Raw genomic sequence first — 10064 nt, forward strand, 5'->3', positions numbered from 1 at the left:
TGGTCTCGATCTCTTGACCTCGTGATCCACCCGCCTCGGCCTCCCAAGGGAGTCCAGTTCTTTTATTACTCCCTTTAAATCCCATTCCTTAAAATTCTTCTAGAGGGAAAAAACATCCTTATCGCAAGCAGCAGTGAAGCCAGTGCCAGGGAGCCCATCTTCCTGTGAATCCTACACACCATCAGGCTGACACACGATTCCAAAGGCATACCTAATTCTTTTTTTTTTTTTTTTTTTTTTATTACATTTTATTATTTTTTATTTTTTTTTCAAATTGAATCTTATTTTATTTATTTATTTATTTATTTTTCCCATTTATTTTCCTGCATTTTAGGTTTTGGGGTACATGTGAAGAACATGCAAGATTGTTGCATAGGTACACACGTGGCAGTGTGATTTACTGAACTCCTCTCCATTTGGCCCTAAATCATTCCTTCATTCAAGAGGCCTTTAATAAACACCCACATGGTAGGCTCTGTGCTGGGAGTGAAGGCAAAGAAGAAAGGGTCTCATTCGTTCTCAAGTGCTCACCACTGTCAAACCCACAAGGATAACACAATTATACAATTATGCTTGCAGTACAGTGGGATAAAGGTCAAGGCGTCAGCGCCAGGCTCTGTGAGGGTCTTCAAGAATGAACCTAATCTGGTCTAGGGCTGAGGGGGTGGTGCAGTCAGGGAGGTCTTCCCTGAGCCTTGAAGAATGAGGAGGAGTCACCAAAGTAACGAAGAAGCTTTTTGTGTGCTATTGTCTGAATGCTGTGATCCTCCAGAATGCTGATGTGGAATCCCTATTCCCAATGAGATGGCAGTAGGAGACAGAGTCTTCGGGAGATACTTGGGTCATGAGAGTGACCATGAAAGGCATTAGTGTCCTTAAAGAACAGACAGTACAGAGATGGTCTCTCTCTGCATTGTGAGGATACAGAAGACAGTTATCTGCAAACTGAGGAAGAGAGCTATCACCAAGCACTCAATCATGCTGGCACCCTGACTTTGGACTTCCAGCCTCCTGAACTGTGAGAATTAAATGTTCATTGTTTAAGCCACCCAGTCCTTGGTATTTTTGTTACAGCAGCCCAAAATGAGAGTGTACAAAGGCATAAAAGACAGCAAAGTGCGTTGAGAGAAACATACACAGGTAATGAGGGGAGAAGAGATTTTCTCACCCATCATTAGGTTTTATGCCTGAGACCACTGTAGCAAGAGAGAGATTAACAAGAGAAAAGCATACAAATGTATTTAATGTAAGTTTTAGGTGACACAGGAACCTTCATAAGAAAATTAATACCCAGAAACAGGTAAATTCGTGTATTTTTATGCTAGGATTGATGAAGTATGGACAGCCAAGGAAAAGTATGACTGGAAAAGGGGGTATGATCTAATGGTAATAAGGTGGAGAGAACTGAGCAAGGCCTGTTTGTTCAGATTCTTCTCTGTGTGCCGGTGTCCTCAAAGATGAGGGCATTCCTTTCCTCCATCCTATACTTACAGGATGAGCACCTCTCACTGGATGGTCTTATACAGAGGAAGGTCAAAGAATTCTTTTATGGCCTGCTTCAGGGAAGAAGAGTGGGAAGCTACAAAGTGACCTTCCTGCTTCAGTTGTTTCCTCTAATGCAAACATTTGGGGCAGTGTGTCCTCAAACCCGTCAACAGCAGAGTGAAAATTGGAGTGTCTAGAACAGGGGTTCTCAATCTTTAGTGTAGAACTTGTTAAAAACACAGAATCATGGGAACTGCCCCCTTCCCCAAGAGTCTCATTTGTTCTGGAATTCAGCTGTCATCTTCACTTTTAATAACATGTTGGCTGTAATGGAGGTCACTGCTACAGCAGACTTTGAGAAACAGTGGTTTAGAGATAAAGGATTGAGGGCCATGGTGGATTAGAAAAGACCTTCAACCCACACTATGGACTTAGGGTATTATTTTGAAGACAATGAAAAATCTTTAGTGGGCTTTAAGCAGGTGGGTGATATAATCATATCTGAACTGTTAAAAGACCACTTTATAGCAGAATGAAAAATGAAGTGGAAGTAGCTAAAATTAAAGCTAAGGGGAACCATTAGGAAGTAATTGCCATCGCAATCTCCAGGCACCTAAAAGAACAAACCAAGATAAAAGATGGATCTGGAAGTTTTGAGAAAATAGAAATTGGCAGCAATTGGTGGTCCACTGATTGTAGGAAATGAGAGAGGAGGAGCCAAGCCAGGTTTTTGTGGTTGGGTGACTGATTGAATAGAGACTTCAATCATTTAGATTTGGGTGGTGGGTGTGTGGAGGAAAGTAGTGCTGTTTAGGGGATACTGAATTTGACACGCCTGTGGAGCATCCAGGTGGAAATGTTTTTCTCACTAGAGGGTGAACCCCTCATGGGTAAGTTCTGTCTATCCATATGCAGCACCAGAACCTAGTAAAACGCCAGAATGAATGAACCAACCAATCCATCAATGGATCGGATACTATTGGCCCCATTTTGCAAGGGATTATGCTGAAACCCAAGAGACAGAGTAAGTGAGGGGCCACAAGTTAGCGATAGCTCTGGAACTCGAACCCAGGACAGCTGACTATCGCAGTGACCGCGGGATCTGCGCGGGGCCCTCCCCCGCCGCGCCGGCCAGGCCCGCACCCCTACCCTCAAGCAGCGCCGCCGCCCGCACCCACAACCCCAGACGCTCGGGTCCCCGCGGCTCCCGGGCCAGCGCGGCTCCGGAGGCTCCGCCCAGCGCCCAGGGCCCCCAACCCCACTCCCACCCCGCTCGCACGCCCGGTTCTAGCTCCCCGCTATCCGCTCCCCGCCTGCGCCGCTGCACTCACCACGGCTGGTCCCGCTCGCAGCTCTGCCTTTCCTGTGTGCTCCCTCCAGATTCCCCGGCTGGTTCAAGGGAAACCGCTACCGCCGCCCTCGCGTTCCGCCGCGGGGCTGAGAGCGCGCGCGAGCCGGGCCGGGGGCGGGAACCGGCTCGCCTGCCCAGGGGCGGTGGGGGTGGCTGGGCCCGCCGCCCTGGGGCTGCCTTTCCCCGCGATCCCTCGTTTATTGGCTCACTCATCCTTTCATCCATCTATCCTTTGCGTTATCATATTTGATGGGAAGCCTGCCAAGGTAACACTGTTTTAGCACCTGGAACTAAATCGGAAAATAAATTAACTAAATGAACAAGGCCATTGAAGACGGTGCTCCGTGCCACGAAGAAAATGGAAGGCAGGGCGGGCGGGGGGAGAACTGCGTGGAATTAGGCGGCCTGTGCTAGGCCTTCGGAGTGAGGGGCCGTTGGTCTGAGACCTGAATGTCAAGAAGGAGCACCTGAACCAAAGATCCAAGAGGGAGACAGCCTGGAGAGGGAAGGGCCTGTGCAAAAGCTCAGAAGCGAGGCAGGGAGAGCAAAGCAGAAAGGCCAAGCGAGGAAGCTGGAGAGGTGCAGACAGGCCGCGGCGGCCAGGAGTTTGGACGTGACATTACACAGAGCCAGAAGGCATTGAGGGGGTTCAGTCAGGGGCTGCTGGGGCTGGTTTCCATTTCACGCATCTCTCTGGCCACAGCGCCTGAATGGATTCTAGAGAGCAAGACAGCAACGGAGAAGCCAGGGCAATCCCAACCTCCAGTTTACACTCAATACTCGCCCCCCAAATTGGCGTGGGGACCAAGCCAGGTCCTTCTTCCTTCCAGCATTCGACCAGGCAAGGTCTCACTCTGTCACCCAGGCTACAGTACCGTGGCCAAATCTCGGCTCATTGCAACCACTGCTTCCCAGGTTCAAGTGATTCTCGTGCCTCAACCTCCCAAGCGATTGGGATTACAGGCGTGCGCCACTAGGCTCGGCTAAATTTTTTTGTATTTTTAGTAGAGACGGGGTTTCGCCATGTTGGTCAGGCTGGTCTCGAACTCCTGACCTCAAATGATCCACCCGCCTCAGCCTCCCAAAGTGCTGGGATTACAGGCGTGAACCATCACACCCGGCCAGTCAACCAACATTTGAGTGTGCGTTCCCCAACAGGCACTGGGGGTGTGCTCAGGTACAGTGCCCTTCATGGTTCCTGCCCCATGGAGCTTGCTATCTAGTCTGTGCATTTTCTACGTGTAGACATGCATCCAACCTATGACTCCCTAGGTGAATACTTAAAAAAAAAAAAATTCGAACATTCAGTGAGGTTATAGTGGAGTAAACATATTCCTTATGCCAGGTACACCAATAATCCTCATTGGGCCACACTATTTAGTAGCAGGAACTTTCTAGCCCTCTCTCCTGAGTTTCCACCTGTAAACTAGGGGACTGAGAACATTATCATTTTATGTGTGTAAGGCCATTTGTGAAGTCCCACACTTAGCCCCAGTACAAACCTCCAGTGTCCCATTCCTCCTCTCTGCCCATCCTAATCACATCCTTCCTGCAGAGCTCACTTTCATGCAGCCTTTCCTGATAGCCATGCTCTTGTTGACCTGCCCCTTTCTTGAATGATTGTAATATTTGTAGTCTGCCTCACTTATTTCTGCTATGCATCATGTATTTTTATCAGAAGAATGGAAAGATAGGAGATAAAGGGAATTTGAATACACACCTGCAGGTAGATGTGTAGGCTGGAATTTTGGAGACCTATACCAATTCTACTGTCTTCCAAATCCCGTTTTACTAGGATGCATACAGACTCCAGAATAATCTGACTCAAGCTCTAGCCATTCCTGAATGGGTTCCTGCAACCCAAAAGAAACCTGATACTCTGACTTAGGCATCCTCAAGAACTTCTGTTAGGCTGGGCACGGTGGCTTAAGCCTGTAATCCCAGCACTTTGGGAGGCTGAGGCAGGTAGATCTGAGGTCAGGAGTTCAAGACCAGCCTGGCCAACATGGTGAAACCCTGTCTCTACTAATAATACAAAAATTAGCCAGGTGTGGTGGCAGCTGCCTGTAATCCCAGCTACTTGGGAAGCTGAGACAGGAGGAGAATTGCTTGAACCTGGGAGGCGGAGGTTGCACTGAGCAAAGACCGTGCCATTGCACTCCAGCCTGAGCAAGAAAAGCAAAACTCTGCCTCAAAAAAAAAAAAAAAGAACAGTTAGTCAAGGACTGACATGAGTTCCATCTCATAGTCAGTCCTGGAAAGTTCCTTTGCTAATCCATGTTGAGGGTCTACGATGCCAGAGGAGACTCAGCTTTGACACCCTGGTCCTTAGATGCCTGTAACAGCACCTCAGGCAAAGTCCCTGAGACTCAATGGCACATTCATGCCACAGAGAAGACCAAAGACAGATCCAAATTTGCACAGCCAGAGAGAAGGGCTTGGCCTATGTAATTCCTTTTCCGTGTTCTTTGTTCATTATCACTAACAGCTGAGTGAGGTTCCCAAGGAGGAGAAAAGTCATCCCTAGCAGCTACTTGGAATTTGCCTTGGTCTTCAGCTCTGCCTGGGATCTTCAGAGAAGAACATTTTGCACTGTCAAAGACAGGGACTTGTGTCTCTTTTCACATCTAACACATTGTCACATATAATACTATACTTTTTGCATATTGAAATAAGCAACACATTGAAGTATGGGCCCCAGTTGCTTATACAATGAATCTATGTTCCCTTTAGAGTACTGAAGAAATGTACTGACTGACATCCAGTAACTAAGAAATGGAAGAGTCTTACTATATCTCAAGATCTCTAGCATTTTCCAAATACGGTGGCAGACCATCCCAGTAGCTTCTCATTTGTCCAGAGCCAATCCTGAGGTAACATAACATTCTCTTGGCCAGAATTTGTTTTGTTTGTTTTTAATTTTTTTTTTTTTTTTTTGAGACAGAGTCTCACTCTGTTGCCCAGGCTGGAGTGCCCTGGCCCAATCTCAGCTCACTTCCAACTCTGCCTCCCAGGTTCAAGCAATTCTCCTGCCTCAGCCTCCCGAGTAGCTGGGATTGCAGGTGTGGGCCACCACGCCCAGCTAAATTTTGTATTTTTAGCATAGATGGAGTTTCACTGTGTTGGCCAGGCTGGTGTCAAACTCCTGACCTCAGGTGATCTGCCCGTCTCAGCCTCCCAAAGTGCTGGGATTACAGTCTTAAGCCACCGTGCCTGGCCTTGGCTCAGAATCTGTTATTAAGGATGTGAGAGGGAAATGACTTTGGCCTAGAAATAGGATGAGAAGAAACTAAGACAGAAGTGCCATGGTCATTCAACAAGAAAGAGTTTTTCACTCTCCAATCAGATTGCTTCCTACTGTGGAAGAATGTTCAAGAACATGAGACAAGAGAGAAAGAATCGAGGTTTAAGGTAGTCCCACATTTTAATTTTTTGCTCATTGACAAGATACATAGAGATATGTAATTTTTTATATGTGTCTAAAAAATTCTCATACTTGCAACCTCCCTCTCAGTTGCTACATCAACTACATATAGCTAGAACAGCAATGATGGCATGCTAAATTGCTGCCAATTGATTACCTAGAAAGCAGGGACTGTGTGGCTCTCACTTCTCAGTTACCCCTCCCTGCCTTTGCCACTTCCCTGAAGCCCCTGAAATTGGTCAGCTTCACTCAACCTGGTGGTATAATAAAATCCATTGCAGGGATAGGATTTGGAGTGGTTGGTGAACCCACTGCTCTAGGGTCTGAAGCTTACAGGTGCAAAACAAAAAGGAAGGAAGACTGGTGGTATAAATAAACCAAAGGTAAATGGAGCCTCCTTCACCATTAATTCTTAGCTTCATTCGTAACTATTATGTTGTATTATTAAAATGTATTGTGCGTTTTATCTCTTTACCCAATATTCATTGCCCCCATTCTTCCTTCCTAATAGGAGCTAAATTCTGTTCAGACATCTACTGTTCACCTTCCAGCCCGTTTGCCTGTAACTACAAAGCAGGTGACTAGATAACCCCATTCCCCATTGCCAGGGGTTGGTTTACACTCACTTTAGGGAATCACAGTCATTCCTCTTCCATCTCCAGTGACTACATTAGGAATAGATCATGTTGCTCGATTTAGAACAGTCTTAAAAGGAAGTCTGCTGAGAGATCTATAGGAATGGTTTCCTTCTTCTTAAAAGGGAAATTTCCATTCAAGAAAGAAATGGCAATCAACATTAAAAACATTAGGCTAGGTGAGCTGGGCGCGGTGGTTCACACCTGTAATCCCAGCACTTTGGGAGACCGAGGCAGGTAGATCACCTGAAGTCAGGAGTTCGAGGCCAGCTGGCCAACATGGTGAACCCTCATCTCTACTAAAAATGGAAAATTAGCCGGGTGTGATGGTATCTGCTTATAATCACAGTCACCTGGGAGGCTGAGGCAGGAGAATCTCTGCAACCCAGGAGGCAGAGGCTGCAATGAGCCAAGGTCACGCCACTGCACTCCAGCCTGGGTGATAGAGTGAGACTCCATCTTAAAAAAAGAAAAAGAAAAAGCCATTATGGTAGGCGAAATAGGCCAGTCACAAAAGACCACATAGTGTATGACTCCCCTTACATGAAACCACCAGAAGTGGAAGATGCATGAAAATGAACATGGATTAGAGGCTGCCTAGGACAACAGCTGTAGGGAGGTTGGGGTGAAGTGGGAAATGACTGCTAATGGGCATGGAATTTGTTTTTAGGGTAATGCAAATGTTCTAAAAATTGATTTTGGTGGTGGTAGGACAGTTCTATGAATATACTAAAAATGAGTGAAACATAAATTTTAAGTGGGAAAATTGTATGGTATGTGAATTATATCTCAATAAAGCAATTTTTTTAAAAAAGAGAGATGGTTGCACTTTTCTCCTGTAGGATCATATATGTGTACATAATGCCTGAAACTGCTGTAGTCACTCTTCATCCGTGAAGGGAGCCAGCCCCGGGGCAAAGCCAACTCACAGAGACTGTCACAGGGAACAGATAAAGGGCCCAGGTCCTCAATGACATCACGGAACCAAATGGTTGTACTATGTCTGGAGTTTGCCCAAACTCTGGGACATCCTATTATGTGAAATAATAAATTCCCTTATTGTTTAGGCTAGAGTCAGGTTTTCTGTTCTCTGGAGCCATGAGCACCAACTTGATAAACTGCAAGCTATAGGCTATATTGGTAGATAAGAAAAACAATGAAGACAGTGTTGTTTTGTTTTGTTTTGTTTTGTTTTTGAGATGGAGTCTCACTCTGTTGCCCAGGCTGGAGTGCAGTAGGACAATCTCGGCTCACTGCAACCTCCGTGTCCCAGGTTGAAGCCATTCTCCTGCCTCAGCCTCCTGAGTAGCTGGGACTACAGGTGCGTGCCAATGTGCCCAGCTAATTTTTGTATTTTTAGTAGAGACGGGGTTTTACCATATTGGCCAGACTGGTTTCAAACTCCTGACCTCATGATTCACCCACCTCAACCTCCCAAAGTGTTGGGATTACAGGCGTGAGGCACCACACCTGGCCAGTGGCAAGGTCTTAAGGGTGAAAATCAATGACAGAAGAAAGCAAGCTGACATCAACGGGATGCTTAACCTTTTGTTTTTCCTAAAATCATCCTCCAGTCATTTCCCTGGACCTTGGGCCTGTGCTATGCTCTTTTTCTATAGATTCACTAACACTAAAATAGAGTTAAAAGGTCAAAAAAATGATATAGTGTTCTTATCACCATTAGTAACCTTATATGTAGCATCTCCAGTGAAATCTGCTTGTGGGAATAGATGCTCCCAGAGTCAGTACTTTGATCATGGAAAATTAAGTACAAATTCTTTTAACACTTATCTTGGTTTATTTGCTCATGTTTTTGTATACAGACACTTCTTTAGACTAAGTTGTTTCCCCTAAGGAAAAAAATATGAAATGGTGTTCTTGTGGTATTTATGCTTAAAATCCTTTCCTTATTATGACCTTTAATATCCACTGAATCTACCGCTACCAGATTGGAAACATGTAAATGAGGCCTTTCAAGAAACCAACAGGTTCCTAGGAGACAGAATATTTTTCACATTATTGCATGAGATTTTATAAGAACCCTCTGTGCTGCCATTGTCACCCGTGATCTATACGGGCCCTGCCTTTTCCTGATGTGACTCCTCTTGTCAATGTGTCTGCTTGTCATCTTTTGCCACTTATTCCTCCTGACTCCAGCTAGGCCCTGGTCGGCACTTCCCAGCTGCCAGTTTAATATAACAGTGAGTAGGAACAAAGGTAGGGCACACATTGATTGTAACAAGCCAGGCCTCCAATATTGTTTTATAAATTTTAGTCTCCAAGAGTAACCCAAATTCTATGTACCCTGGAATAAGAAAAGGGAAATTCTACCCGGAATGATTTTGTTTTTTACTTTGGTAAGTTATTTTTTTCATTTCCAGGAGCATTGAGTCCAGCAGTTTTTTTGTTTGTTTGTTTCTTGGGGAGGGAACCAAATTTCAAACAAAATAGTAATTATGGTAGTGTCATCCTAACAAATTACCATATAATAAAAACTTTGAATTTTCTTGTTCTTTTAACTATGAATTGCTCTAAGTATAGGGCACATTCAGGAAAAGGCAGGGCCCATGGAAATAGCTCTAAGTATAGGAGAACAGGTACTCACCATCATTATAAGACTTTCTTGGCATTTTGGTTCTGGCAAGGTAGTAGACCTAAAAAGTCTCCCTATTCCAATACCTAGAAATTCTGGGTAAAACGTAACAAGAGGATTCATAGTGCATAACTGAACTTGCCATAAAGAAAGCTTCATCCCATGGGGCCAGAAAATAAGCAGGACCTGAAAGCTAAAATGGAAATACATGAGCTGATGATATGATTGCCTCACTTGAAAGTTCCAGCTCAACAATCTAGGAGCTATGTCTTGGCACCTGCAGAGACAGAAGACATGAGAACTTGGGTCCTCTAAAGTCAGAGAGCTGGAAGTAAAACCTCCGACTACATCAATGGCGGGGAGGGGGAATCTACTCACCAACGCAGGAAGATGACAAGGAAGCTGTGTGTCCCGGCCCAAGCTCTAGGTGGAAAAAGACTTTCCCAATAAGTGATAACACCAAATCTGTGCCTAGATTGGGTTTCCTGACTTGAATACACGTTATCTCAGTGGTACAGATGTCTCAAAACTGGGAAAGTTAACATAAAAATTGGTGCCCGACTGATAATAGCTTTG

The 10064-nt window shown here is 45.3% G+C and overlaps 1 protein-coding gene across 2 annotated transcripts in view; it reads right to left on the minus strand.

The window, feature by feature from the left end:
• The window catches only part of AGK (acylglycerol kinase), a 97454-nt gene extending 94402 nt beyond the window's left edge, over positions 1-3052 (minus strand). Inside the window, exon 1 of one of the 2 annotated variants that reach the window (XM_032275628.1) lies at positions 2817-3052. The gene's annotated coding sequence lies outside the window, so the exon portion shown is untranslated. Of the gene's footprint in view, positions 1-2753 lie in introns of both variants that reach the window. The other variant, XM_032275629.1, reaches the window with a different exon arrangement.
• Positions 3053-10064: the final 7012 nt, after the last annotated feature.

The sequence above is a fragment of the Sapajus apella genome, unplaced genomic scaffold (assembly GCF_009761245.1).
Source record: "Sapajus apella isolate SASKATOON/1434 unplaced genomic scaffold, GSC_monkey_1.0 scaffold7, whole genome shotgun sequence".
NCBI classification, from domain to species: Eukaryota; Metazoa; Chordata; class Mammalia; order Primates; family Cebidae; genus Sapajus; species Sapajus apella.